Here is a 12518-nt window from a genome sequence, read left to right as displayed (position 1 = left end):
CGCCCAGTCAAATTTTGGGGATAAAATAACTTGAGCCATATTCCGAGAAAAATACAACAGAATCAACACTATATAAACGCCACTATTCACGGTTTTTGTTGCTGTACTTTTTTTTCTCTCAGAATACGACATAGCTCATTTTGTCTGGAAATTTAAACGTGAGTATTATGCCAAAGTATGTTTGTCGCAAAAAGATTTCACCTTTTTACTATTTTTTCTTTATTTTTTGCTTAGTCGGGTGCGCCTACACCCATGTTCCAAAAATCCGCACAGATGAAAAAAAGCAAGTTCCACGCATCTTCTTTGAAAATGCCCTGTCTGCCAATGCAAGCAGTACCATCTGTCTATCTGATCACTCTGACGATGCCTGTTGTTCTTTGGCGGATCCTCAGCAGCGAGCTACTACGATGCATCAGAGCTTTTGTGTCCTGTGTATTAAGTGTTGTTGCAGGTCTGCCTGTGTGTGGGTTGGAGCTCCATGTAACCATATTAATGAAGGAAATATGCCCTAGAGGCAATAATAAAGTTATTATTTATTTTCTTATATCATGATAAATGTTTATTATTCATGCTAGAATTGTATTAACCGGAAACATAATACATGTGTGAATACATAGACAAATAGAGTGTCACTAGTATGCCTCTATTTGACTAGCTCGTTGATCAAAGATGGTTAAGTTTCCTAACCATAGACATGAGTTGCCATTTGATTAACGGAATCACATCATTAGGAGAATGATGTGATTGACTTGACCCATTCCGTTAGCTTAGCACTTGATCGTTTAGTTTATTGCTATTGCTTTCTTCATGACTTATACATGTTCCTATGACTATGAGATTATGCAACTCCCGTTTACCGGAGGAACACTTTGTGTGCCACCAAACATCACAACGTAACTGGGTGATTATAAAGGTGCTCTATAGGTGTCTCCAAAGGTATTTGTTGGGTTTGCGTATTTCGAGATTAGGATTTGTCACTCCGACTGTCGGAGAGGTATCTCTGGGCCCACTCGGTAATTCACATCACTATAAGCCTTGCAAGCATTACAACTAATGAGTTAGTTGCGGGATGATGTATTACGGAACGAGTAAAGAGACTTGCCGGTAACGAGATTGAACTAGGTATTGAGATACCGACGATCGAATCTCGGGCAAGTAACATACAGATGACAAAAGGAACACCATATGTTGTTATGCGGTCTGACCGATAAAGATCTTCATAGAATATGTAGGAGCCAATATGGGCATCCAGGTCCCGCTATTGGTTATTGACCACAGAGGTGTCTCGGTCATGTCTACATAGTTCTCGAACCCGTAGGGTCTGCACGCTTAACGTTCGTTGACGATATAGTACTATGAGTTATGTATGTTGGTGACCGAATGTTGTTCGGAGTCCCGGATGAGATCACGGACATGACGAGGAGCTCCGGAATGGTCCGGAGGTAAAGATTCATATATTGGATGATATGGTTTGGCCAAGGGGTCACGCCCATGGGGCTATAAGTCGGTGCAAAAGGAGTTTTGCGGTGGCCAGGGGGCCAAACGCCGGAGACCCTGGCGTCTGGCCCTGGGCCAGACGCCGAGGCCCATGGCGTCTGGGCCAGACGCCAATGATTGTGGCGTTTGGTCCTGGAGTCCGAGTGGGACTCTTGCCTTCCGGGCAAAACCGACTTTGAGGAGGCTTTTGCTCCAAATTTCGACCCAGGGCTCAACATATAAATAGAGGGGCAGGGCTAGCACCAAAGACACATCAAGAAACACCAAGCCATGTGTCGGCAACCCCGTCCCCTCTAGTTTACCTCCGTCATAGTTTTCGTAGTTCTTAGGCGAAGCCCTATGGATATTGTTCTTCACCAACACCGTCACCACGCCGTCGTGCTGCCGGAACTCATCTACTACTTCGCCCCTCTTGCTGGATCGAGAAGGTGAGGACGTCACCGAGCCGAATGTGTGCAGAACTCAGAGGTGTCGTGCTTTCGGTACTTGGATCGGTCGGATCGTGAAGATGTACGACTACATCAACCGCGTTGATATAACGCTTTCGCAAACTGTCTACAAGGGTATGTAGACAACACTCTCCCCTCTCGTTGCTATGCATCACCATGATCCTGCATGTGCGTAGGAATTTTTTTGAAATTACTATGTTCCCCAACAGTGGCATCCGAGCCTGATTTTATGCGTTGATGTAATATGCACGAGTAGAACACAAGTGAGTTGTGGGCGATATAAGTCATACTGCTTACCAGCATGTCACATTTGGTTCGGCGGTATTGTTGGATGAAGCGGCCCAGACCGACATTACACGTACGCTTACGCGAGACTTGTTTTACCGCCGTGCTATGCACACAGGTGACTAGCGGGTGTCAGTTTCTCCAACTTTAGTTGAACCGAGTGTGGCTACACCCGGTCCTTGAGAAGGTTAAAACAACATCAACTTGACAAACTATCGTTGTGGTTTTGATGCGTAGGTAAGAACGGTTCTTGCTCAGCCCATAGCAGGCACGTAAAATTTGCAACAACAAAGTAGAGGACGTCTAACTTGTTTTTGCAGGGCATGTTGTGATGTGATATGGTCAAGACATGATGCTAAATTTCATTGTATGAGATGATCATGTTTTGTAACCGAGTTATCGGCAACTGGCAGGAGCCATATGGTTGTCGCTTTATTGTATGCAATGCAATCGCCCTGTAATGCTTTACTTTATCACTAAGCGGTAGCGATAGTCGTGGAAGCATAAGATTGGCGAGACAACAACGATGCTACGATGGAGATCAAGGTGTCGCGCCGGTGACGATGGTGATCATGAAGGTGCTTCGGAGATGGAGATCACAAGCACAAGATGATGATGGTCATATCATATCACTTATATTGATTACATGTGATGTTTATCTTTTATGCATCTTATCTTGCTTTGATTGACGGTAGCATCATAAGATGACCCCTCACTAAATTATCAAAGTATAAGTGTTCTTCCTGAGTAGCACTGTTGTGAAAGTTCTTCGTGCTGAGACACCACGTGATGATCAGGTGTGGTAGGCTCTACGTTCAAATACAACGGGTGCAAAACAGTTGCACACGCGAAATACTCAGGTTAAACTTGACGAGCCTAGCATATAACAGATATGGCCTCGGAACACGGAGACCGAAAGGTCAAGCGTGAATCATATAGTAGATATGATCAACATACTAATGTTCACCATTGAAACTACTTCATAGCATGTGATGATCGGACATGGTTTAGTTGATTTGGATCACGTGATCACTTAGAGGATTAGAGGGATGTCTATCTAAGTGGGAGTTCTTAAGTAATATGATTAATTGAACTTAAATTTATCATGAACTTAGTCCTTGTAGTATTAGCATATCTATGTTGTAGATCAATAGCTCGCGTTTAGCTCCCCTATTTTATTTTTGATATGTTCCTAGAGAAAACTAAGTTGAAAGATGTTAGTAGCAATGATGCGGATTGGATCCGTGATCTGAGGTTTATCCTCATTGCTGCACAGAAGAATTATGTCCTTGATACACCGCTAGGTGACAAACCTATTGCAGGAGCAGATGCAGATGTTATGAACGGTTGGCTAGCTCAATATGATGACTACTTGATAGTTTAGTGCACCATGCTTAAACGGCTTAGAATCGGGACTTCAAAGACGTTTTGAACGTCATGGACCATATGAGATGTTCCAGGAGTTGAAGTTAATATTTCAAGCAAATACCCGAGTTGAGAGATATGAAGTCTCCAACAAGTTCTATAGCTAAAAGATGGAGGAGAATAGCTCAAGCAGTGAGCATGTGCTCAGATTGTCTGGGTACTACAATCGCTTGAATCAAGTGGGAGTTAATCTTCCAGATAAAATAGTGATTGATATAATTCTCTAGTCACCATCACCAAGTTAGTAGAACTTCGGGATGAACTATAATATGCAAGGGATAACGAAAACGATTCCCAAGCTCTTCGTGATGCTGAAATCAACGAAGGTAGAAATCAAGAAAGAGAATCAAGTGTTGATGATTAACAAGACCACTAGTTTCAAGAAAAGGGCAAAGGGAAAGAAAGGGAACTTCAAGAAGAACAGCAAGCAAGTTGCTGCTCAAGTGAAGAAGCCCAAGTCTGGACCTAAGCATGAGACTAAGTGCTTCTACTGCAAAGGGACTGGTCACTGGAAGCGGAACTACCCCAAGTTTTTGGAGGATGAGAAGGATGGCAAAGTGAACAAATGCTATATTTGATATACATGTTATTGATGTGTACTTTACTAGTGTTTATAGCAACCCCTCGGTATCTGATACTGGTTCAGTTGCTAAGAATAGTAACTCAAAACGGGAGTTGCAGAATGAACAGAGACTAGTTAAGGGTGAAGTGACGATGTGTATTGGAAATGGTTCCAATATTGATATGATCATCATCGCACACTCCCTATACTTTCGGGATTAGTGTTAAACCTAAAATAAATGTTATTTAGTGTTTGCGTTGAGCATGAATATGATTGGATCATGTTTATTGCAATACGGTTATTCATGTAAGTTAGAGAATAATTGTTGTTCTGTTTACATGAATAAAACCTTCTATGGTCATACACCCAATGAAAATGGTTTGTTGGATCTCGATCATGGTGATACACATTTTCATAATATTGAAGCCAAAAGATGCAAAGTTAATAATGATAGTGCAAATTATTTGTGGCATTGTCGTTTAGGTCATATTGGTGTAAAGCGCATGAAGAAAATCCATGCTGATGGGGTTCTGGAATCACTTGATTATGAATCAGTTGATGCTTGCGAACCATGCCTCATGGGCAAGATGACTAAGACTCCGTTCTCCGGAACAATGGAGCGAGCAACAGATTTGTTGGAAATCATACATAGAGATGTGTGTGGTCCGATGAATATTGAGGCTCGCGGCGGGTATCATTATTTTCTGATCTTCATAGATGATTTGAGCAGATATGAGTATATCTACTTGATGAAACACAAGTCTGAAACATTTGAAAAGTTCAAAGAATTTTAGAGTGAAGTGGAGAATCATCGTAACAAAAATAAAAGTTTCTACAATATGATCGCAGAAGTAAAATATTTGAGTTACGAGTTTGGCCTTCAGTTAAAACAATGTGAAATAGTTTCACTACACACGCCACCTGGAACACCACAATGTAATGGTGTGTCCGAACGTCGTAACCGTACTTTATTAGATATGGTGCGATCTATGATGTCTCTTACCAATTTACCACTATCGTTTTGGGGTTATGCATTAGAGACAGCTACATTCACATTAAATAGGGCACCATCTAAATCCGTTGAGACGACACTGTATGAACTATGGTTTGGCAACAAACCTAAGCCGTCGTTTCTTAAAGTTTGAGGTTGCAATGCTTATGTGAAAAAGTTTCAACCTGATAAGCTCAAACCTAAATCGGAGAAGTGCGTCTTCATAGGATACCCAAAAGAAAATGTTGGGTACACCTTCTACCACAGATCCAAAGGCAAGATATTCATTGCTGAGAATAGATCCTTTCTAGAGAAGGAGTTTCTCTCGAAAGAAATGAGTAGGAGGAAAGTAGAACTTGATGAGGTAACTGTACCTGCTCCCTTATAGGAAAGTAGTTCATCACAGAAATTTGTTCCTGTGACTACTAGTGAGGAAGCTAATGATGATGATCATGTAACTTCAGATCAAGTTACTACCGAACCTCATAGGTAAACCAGAGTGAAATCCGCACCAAAGTGGTACGGTAATCCTATTATGGAGGTCATGTTACTTGACCATGACGAACCTACGAACTATGAGGAAGCGATGATGAGCCCAGATTCCGCGAAATGGCTCGAGGCCATGAAATCTGAGATGAGATCCATGTATAAGAACAAAGTATGGACTTTGAATTGACTTGCCCAAAGATCGGTGAGCCATTGAGATATAATGGATCTTCAAGATGAAGACGGACGCTGAGAGTAGTGTTACTATCTACAAAGCTAGAATTGTCGCAAAAGGTTTTCGACAAGTTCAAGGTGTTGACTACGATGAGAGTTTCTTACTCGTGTCTATGCTTAAGTCTGTCCGAATAATGTTAGCAATTGCCACATTTTATGAAATCTGGCAAATGGATAAACAAAACTACATTCCTTAATGGATTTATTAAAAAAGAGTTGTATATGATGCAACAAGAAAGTTTTGTCAAACCTAAAAGTGCTAACAAAATATGCAAGATCCAGCGATCCATCTATGGACTGGTGCAATCATCTCGGAGTTGGAAAATATACGCTTTGATAAGTTGGTCAAAGCATATATTTTTATACAGACTTGTGATGAAGCCTGTATTTACAAGAAAGTGAGTGAGAGCACTACAGCATTTCTGATAAGTATATGTGAATGACATATTGTTGATCGGAGATAATGTTGAATTATTCTGCAAAGCATAAAGGAGTGTTTGAAAGGAGTTTTTCAAAGAAAGACCTCAGTGAAGCTGCTTACATATTGAGCATCAAGATCTATAGAGATAGATCAAGATGCTTGATAAGTTTTTCAATGAGTACATACCTTGACAAGATTTTGAAGAAGTTCAAGATGGAACAGTCAAAGAAAGAGTTCTTGCCTGTGTTACAAGGCGTGAAACTGAGTAAGACTCAAAGCCCGACCACGGCAGAAGATAGAAAGAGAATGAAAGTCACTCCCTATGCCTTGGACATAGGTTCTATAAAATATGCCATGCTATGTACCAGATCTATTGTATACCCTACACTATTTTTGACAAGGGAGTACAATAGTGATCTAGGAGTATATCATTGGACAGCGGTCAAAATTATCCTTAGTGGAATAACTATGTGTTTCTCGATTATGGAGGTGACAAAAAAAGGGCTCATCGTAAAGGGTTACATCGATGCAAATTTTGACACTGATCCAGATGACTCTAAATCTCAATCTAGATACATATTGAAAGTGGGAGCAATTAGTTAGAGTAGCTCCGTGCAGAGCATTGTTGGCATAGAAATTTGCAAAATACTTACGGATCTGAATGTGGCAGACCCGTTGACTAAACTTCTCTCACAAGCAAAACATGATCACACCTTAGTACTCTTTGGGTGTTAATAACATAGCGATGTGAACTAGATTATTAACTCTAGTAAACCCTTTGGGTGTTGGTCACATGTCGATGTGAACTATGGGTGTTAATCACATGGTGATGTGAACTATTGGTATTAAATCATATGGCGATGTGAACTAGATTATTGACTCTAGTGCAAGTGGGAGACTCAAGGAAATATGCCCTAGAGGCAATAATAAAGTTATTATTTATTTCCTTATATCATGATAAATGTTTATTATTCATGCTAGAATTGTATTAACCGGAAACATAATAAATGTGTGAATACATAGACAAATAGAGTGTCACTAGTATGCCTCTACTTGACTAGCTCGTTGATCAAAGATGGTTAAGTTTCCTAACCATAGACATGAGTTGTCATTTGATTAACGGGATCACATCATTAGGAGAATGATGTGATTGACTTGACCCATTCCGTTAGCTTAGCACTTGATCGTTTAGTTTGTTGCTATTGCTTTCTGAAGGAAATATGCCCTAGATGCAATAATAAAGTTATTATTTATTTCCTTATATCATGATAAATGTTTATTATTCCTGCTAGAATTGTATTAACAGGAAACATAATACATGTGTGAATACATAGACAAACAGAGTGTCACTAGTATGCCTCTACTTGACCAGCTCGTTGATCAAAGATGGTTATGTTTCCTAACCATAGACATGAGTTGTCATTTGATTAACGGGATCACATCATTAGGAGAATGATGTGATTGACTTGACCCATTCCGTTAGCTTAGCACTTGATCGTTTAGTTTGTTGCTATTGCTTTCTTCATGACTTATACATGTTCCTATGACTATGAGATTATGCAACTCCCGTTTACCGGAGGAACACTTTGTGTGCTACCAAACGTCACAACGTAACTGGGTGATTATAAAGGTGCTCTACAGGTGTCTCCAAAGGTACTTGTTGGGTTGGCATATTTCGAGATTAGGATTTGTCACTCTGATCGTCGGAGAGGTATCTCTGGGCCCTCTCGGTAATGCACATCACCTAAGCCTTGCAAGCATTGCAACTAATGAGTTAGTTGCGAGATGATGTATTACTGAACGAGTAAAGAGACTTGCCGGTAACGAGATTGAACTAGGTATTGAGATACCGACAATCGAATCTTGGGCAAGTAACATACCGATGACAAAGGGAACAACGTATGTTGTTATGCTATTTGACCGATAAAGATCTTTGTAGAATATGCAGGAGCCAATGTGAGCATCCAGGTTCCGCTATTGGTTATTGACCGGAGACGTGTCTCGTTCATGTCTACATAGTTCTCGAACCCGTAGGGTTCGCATGCTTAAAGTTCGATGACGGCTATATTATGAGTTTATGTGTTTTGATGTCCCGAAGGAGTTCGAAGTCCCGGATGAGATCGGGGACATGACGAGGAGTCTCGAAATGGTCGAGACGTAAAGATCAATATATTGGACGACTATATTCGGACATCGTAAAGGTTCCGAGTGATTCGGGTATTTTCGGGAGTACCGGGGAGTTATGGGAATTCGTATTGGGCCTTAATGGGCCATACGGGAAAGGAGAGAAAGGCCTCAAAGGGTGGCCGCACCCCTCCCCATGGGCTGGTCCGAATTGGACCAGGGAGGGGGCGCCCCCTTCCTTCCTTCTCCTTTTCCCTTCCCTTTCCTTCTCTCCTACTCCTACTACTTGGAAGGGATCCTAGTTCTACTTGGAAAGGGGGAATCCTACTCCCGGTGGGAGTAGGACTCCCCTAGGGCGCGCCATAGAGAGGGCCGGCCCCTCCCCTCCTCCACTCCTTTATATACGTGGCCAGGGGGCACCCCATACACACAACAATTGATCTCTTGATCTCTTAGCCGTGTGTGGTGCCCCCCTCCACCATAATCCACCTCGATCATATCGTAGTGGTGCTTAGGCGAAGCCCTGCGTCGGTAGAACATCATCATTGTCACCACGCCATCGTGCTGACGAAACTCTCCCTCAACACTCGGCTGGATCGGAGTTCGAGGGACGTCATTGAGTTGAACGTGTGCAGAACTCGGAGGTGCCGTGCGTTCGGTACTTAATCGGTCGGATCGTGAAGACATACGACTACATCAACCACGTTGTGCTAACGCTTCCGCTTTCGGTCTACGAGGGTACGTGGACACACTCTCCCCTCTCATTGCTATGCATCACCATGATCTTGCATGTGCGTAGGAAATTTTTGAAATTACTACGTTCCCCAACAGTGGCATCCGAGCCAGGTTTTATGCGTTGATGTAATATGCACAAGTAGAACACAAGTGAGTTTGTGGGCGATATAAGTCATACTGCTTACCAGCATGTCATACTTTGGTTCAGCGGTATTGTTGGATGAAGTGGCCCGGACCGACATTACGCGTACGCTTACGCGAGACTGGTTCTACCGACGTGCTTTGCACACAGGTGGCTGGCGGGTGTCAATTTCTCCAACTTTAGTTGAACCAAGTGTGGCTACACCCGGTCCTTGCGAAGGTTAAAATAGCACCAACTTGACAAACTATCGTTGTGGTTTTTGATGCGTAGGTAAGAATGGTTCTTGCTAAGCCCGTAGCAGCCATGTAAAACTTGCAACAACAAAGTAGAGGACGTCTAACTTGTTTTTGCAGGGCATGTTGTGATGTGATATGGTCAAGACGTGATGAGATATAAGTTGTTGTATGAGATGATCATGTTTTGTTGAAGTTATCGGCAACTGGCAAAAGCCTTATGGTTGTCTCTCTATTGCATAAGATGCAAGCGCCAAATAATTGCTTTACTTTATTGCTATGCGATAGCAATAGTTGCAAGAGCAATAGTTGGCGAGACGACCATGTGATGACAAATTGATATATATCAAGATGATGGAGACCATGGTGTCATGCCAGTGACGATGGAGATCATGACGATGCTTTGGAGATGGAGATCAAAGGCACAAGATGATGATGGCCATATCATGTCACATATTTTGATTGCATGTGATGTTTATCTTTTATACATCTTATTTTGCTTAGTTCGACGGTAGCTTTATAAGATGATCTCTCACTAATTATCAAGGTACAAGTGTTCTCCCTGAGTATGCACCGTTACGAAAGTTCTTCGTGCTGAGACACCACGTGATGATCAGGTGTGATAGGCTCTACGTTCAAATACAACGGGTGCAAAACAGTTGCACACGCGGAATACTCAGGTTAAACTTGACGAGCCTAGCATATAACAGATATGGCCTCGGAACACGGAGACCGAAAGGTCGAGCGTGAATCATATAGTAGATATGATCAACATACTGATGTTCACCATTGAAACTAATCCATCTCACGTGATGATCGGACATGGTTTAGTTGATATGGATCACGTGATCACTTAGAAGATTAGAGGGATGTCTGTCTAAGTGGGAGTTCTTAAGTAATATGATTAATTGAACTTTAATTTATCATGAACTTAGTCCTGATAGTATTAGCATATCTATGTTGTAGATCAATAGCTCGCGATGTTGCTCCCAGTTTATTGTGTTCCTAGAGAAAAATTATGTTGAAAAATGTTAGTAGCAATGATGCGGATTGGATCCGTGATCTGAGGATTATCCTCATTGCTGCACAGAAGAATTATGTCTTTGATGCACCGCTAGGTGACAGACCTATTGCAGGAGTAGATGCAGACGTTATGAACGTTTGGCTAGCTCAATATGATGACTACTTGATAGTTTAGTGCACCATGCTTAACGGCTTAGAATCGGGACTTCAAAGACGTTTTGAACGTCATGAAACATATGAGATGTTCCAGGAGTTGAAGTTAATATTTCAAGCAAATACCCGAGTTGAGAGATATGAAGTCTCCAACAAGTTCTATAGCTAAAAAGATGGAGGAGAATAGCTCAAGCAGTGAGCATGTACTCGGATTGTCTGGGTATTACAATTGCTTGAATCAAGTGGGAATTAATCTTCCAGATAAGATAGTGATTGATAGAATTCTCTAGTCACCACCACCAAGTTAGTAGAACTTCATGATGAACTATGATATGCAAGGGATAACGGAAACGATTCCCAAGCTCTTCGTAATGCTGAAATCAACGAAGGTAGAAATCAAGAAAAATATCAAGTGCTGATGGTAGACAAGACCACTAGTTTCAAGAAAAGGGAAAAGGGAAGAAGGGGAACTTCAAGAAGAACGGCAAGCAAGTTGCTGCTCAAGTGAAGAAGCCCAAGTCTGGTCCTAAGCCTGAGACTAAGTGCTTCTACTGCAAAGGGACTAGTCACTGTAAGCGGAACTGCCCCAAGTATTTGGCGGATAAGAAGGATGGCAAAGTGAACAAAGGTATATTTGATATACAGATTATTGATGTGTATTTTACTAGTGTTCGTAGCAACCACTCGGTATTTGATACTGGTTCAGTTGCTAAGAGTAGTAACTCGAAACGGGAGTTGCAGAATGAAAAGAGACTAGTTAAGGGTGAAGTGACGATGTGTGTTGGAAGTGGTTCCAAGATTGATATGATCATCATCGCACACTCCCTATACTTTCGAGATTAATGTTGAACCTAAATAAGTGTTATTTGGTGTTTGCGTTGAGCATGAATATGATTTGATCATGTTTATTGCAATACGGTTATTCATTTAAGTAAGAGAATAAATTGTTGTTCTGTTTACATGAATAAAACCTTATATGGTTACACACCAAATGAAAATGGTTTGTTGGATCTCGATCGTGGTGATGCACATTTTCATAATATTGAAGCCAAAAGATGCAAAGTTAATAATGATAGTGCAACTTATTTGTGACACTGCCGTTTAGGTTATATTGGTGTAAAGCGCATGAAGAAAATCCATGCTGATGGGCTTTTGGAATCACTTGATTATGAATCGGTTGATGCTTGCGAACCATACCTCATGGGCAAGATGACTAAGAGTCCGTTCTCCGGAACAATGGAGCAAGCAACAAATTTGTTGGAAATCACACATACTGATGTACGTGATCCAATGAATATTGAGGCTCGCGGCAGGTATCATTACTTTCTGATATTCACAGATGATTTGAGCAGATATGAGTATATCTACTTGATGAAACACAAGTCTGAAACATTTGAAAAGTTCAAAGAATTTCAGAGTGAAGTGGAGAATCATCGTAACAAAAATAAAAGTTTCTACGATATGATCGCAGAAGTAAAATATTTGAGTTACGAGTTCGGCCTTCAGTTAAAACAATGTGAAATAGTTTCACTACTCACGCCACCTGGAACACCACAGTGTAATGGTGTGTCCGAACGTCATAACCATACTTTATTAGATATGGTGCGATCTATGATGTCTCTTACCGATCTACCACTATCGTTTTGGGGTTATGCATTAGAGATAGCTACATTCATGTTAAATAGGGCACCATCTAAATCCGTTGATACGACACTGTATGAACTATGGTTTGGCAAGAAACCTAAGCTGTCGTTTCTT

Source organism: Triticum aestivum, chromosome 6A (genome assembly GCF_018294505.1).
Source record: "Triticum aestivum cultivar Chinese Spring chromosome 6A, IWGSC CS RefSeq v2.1, whole genome shotgun sequence".
Lineage (NCBI taxonomy): Eukaryota > Viridiplantae > Streptophyta > Magnoliopsida > Poales > Poaceae > Triticum > Triticum aestivum.
Note: the sequence above shows the minus strand (reverse complement) of the source record.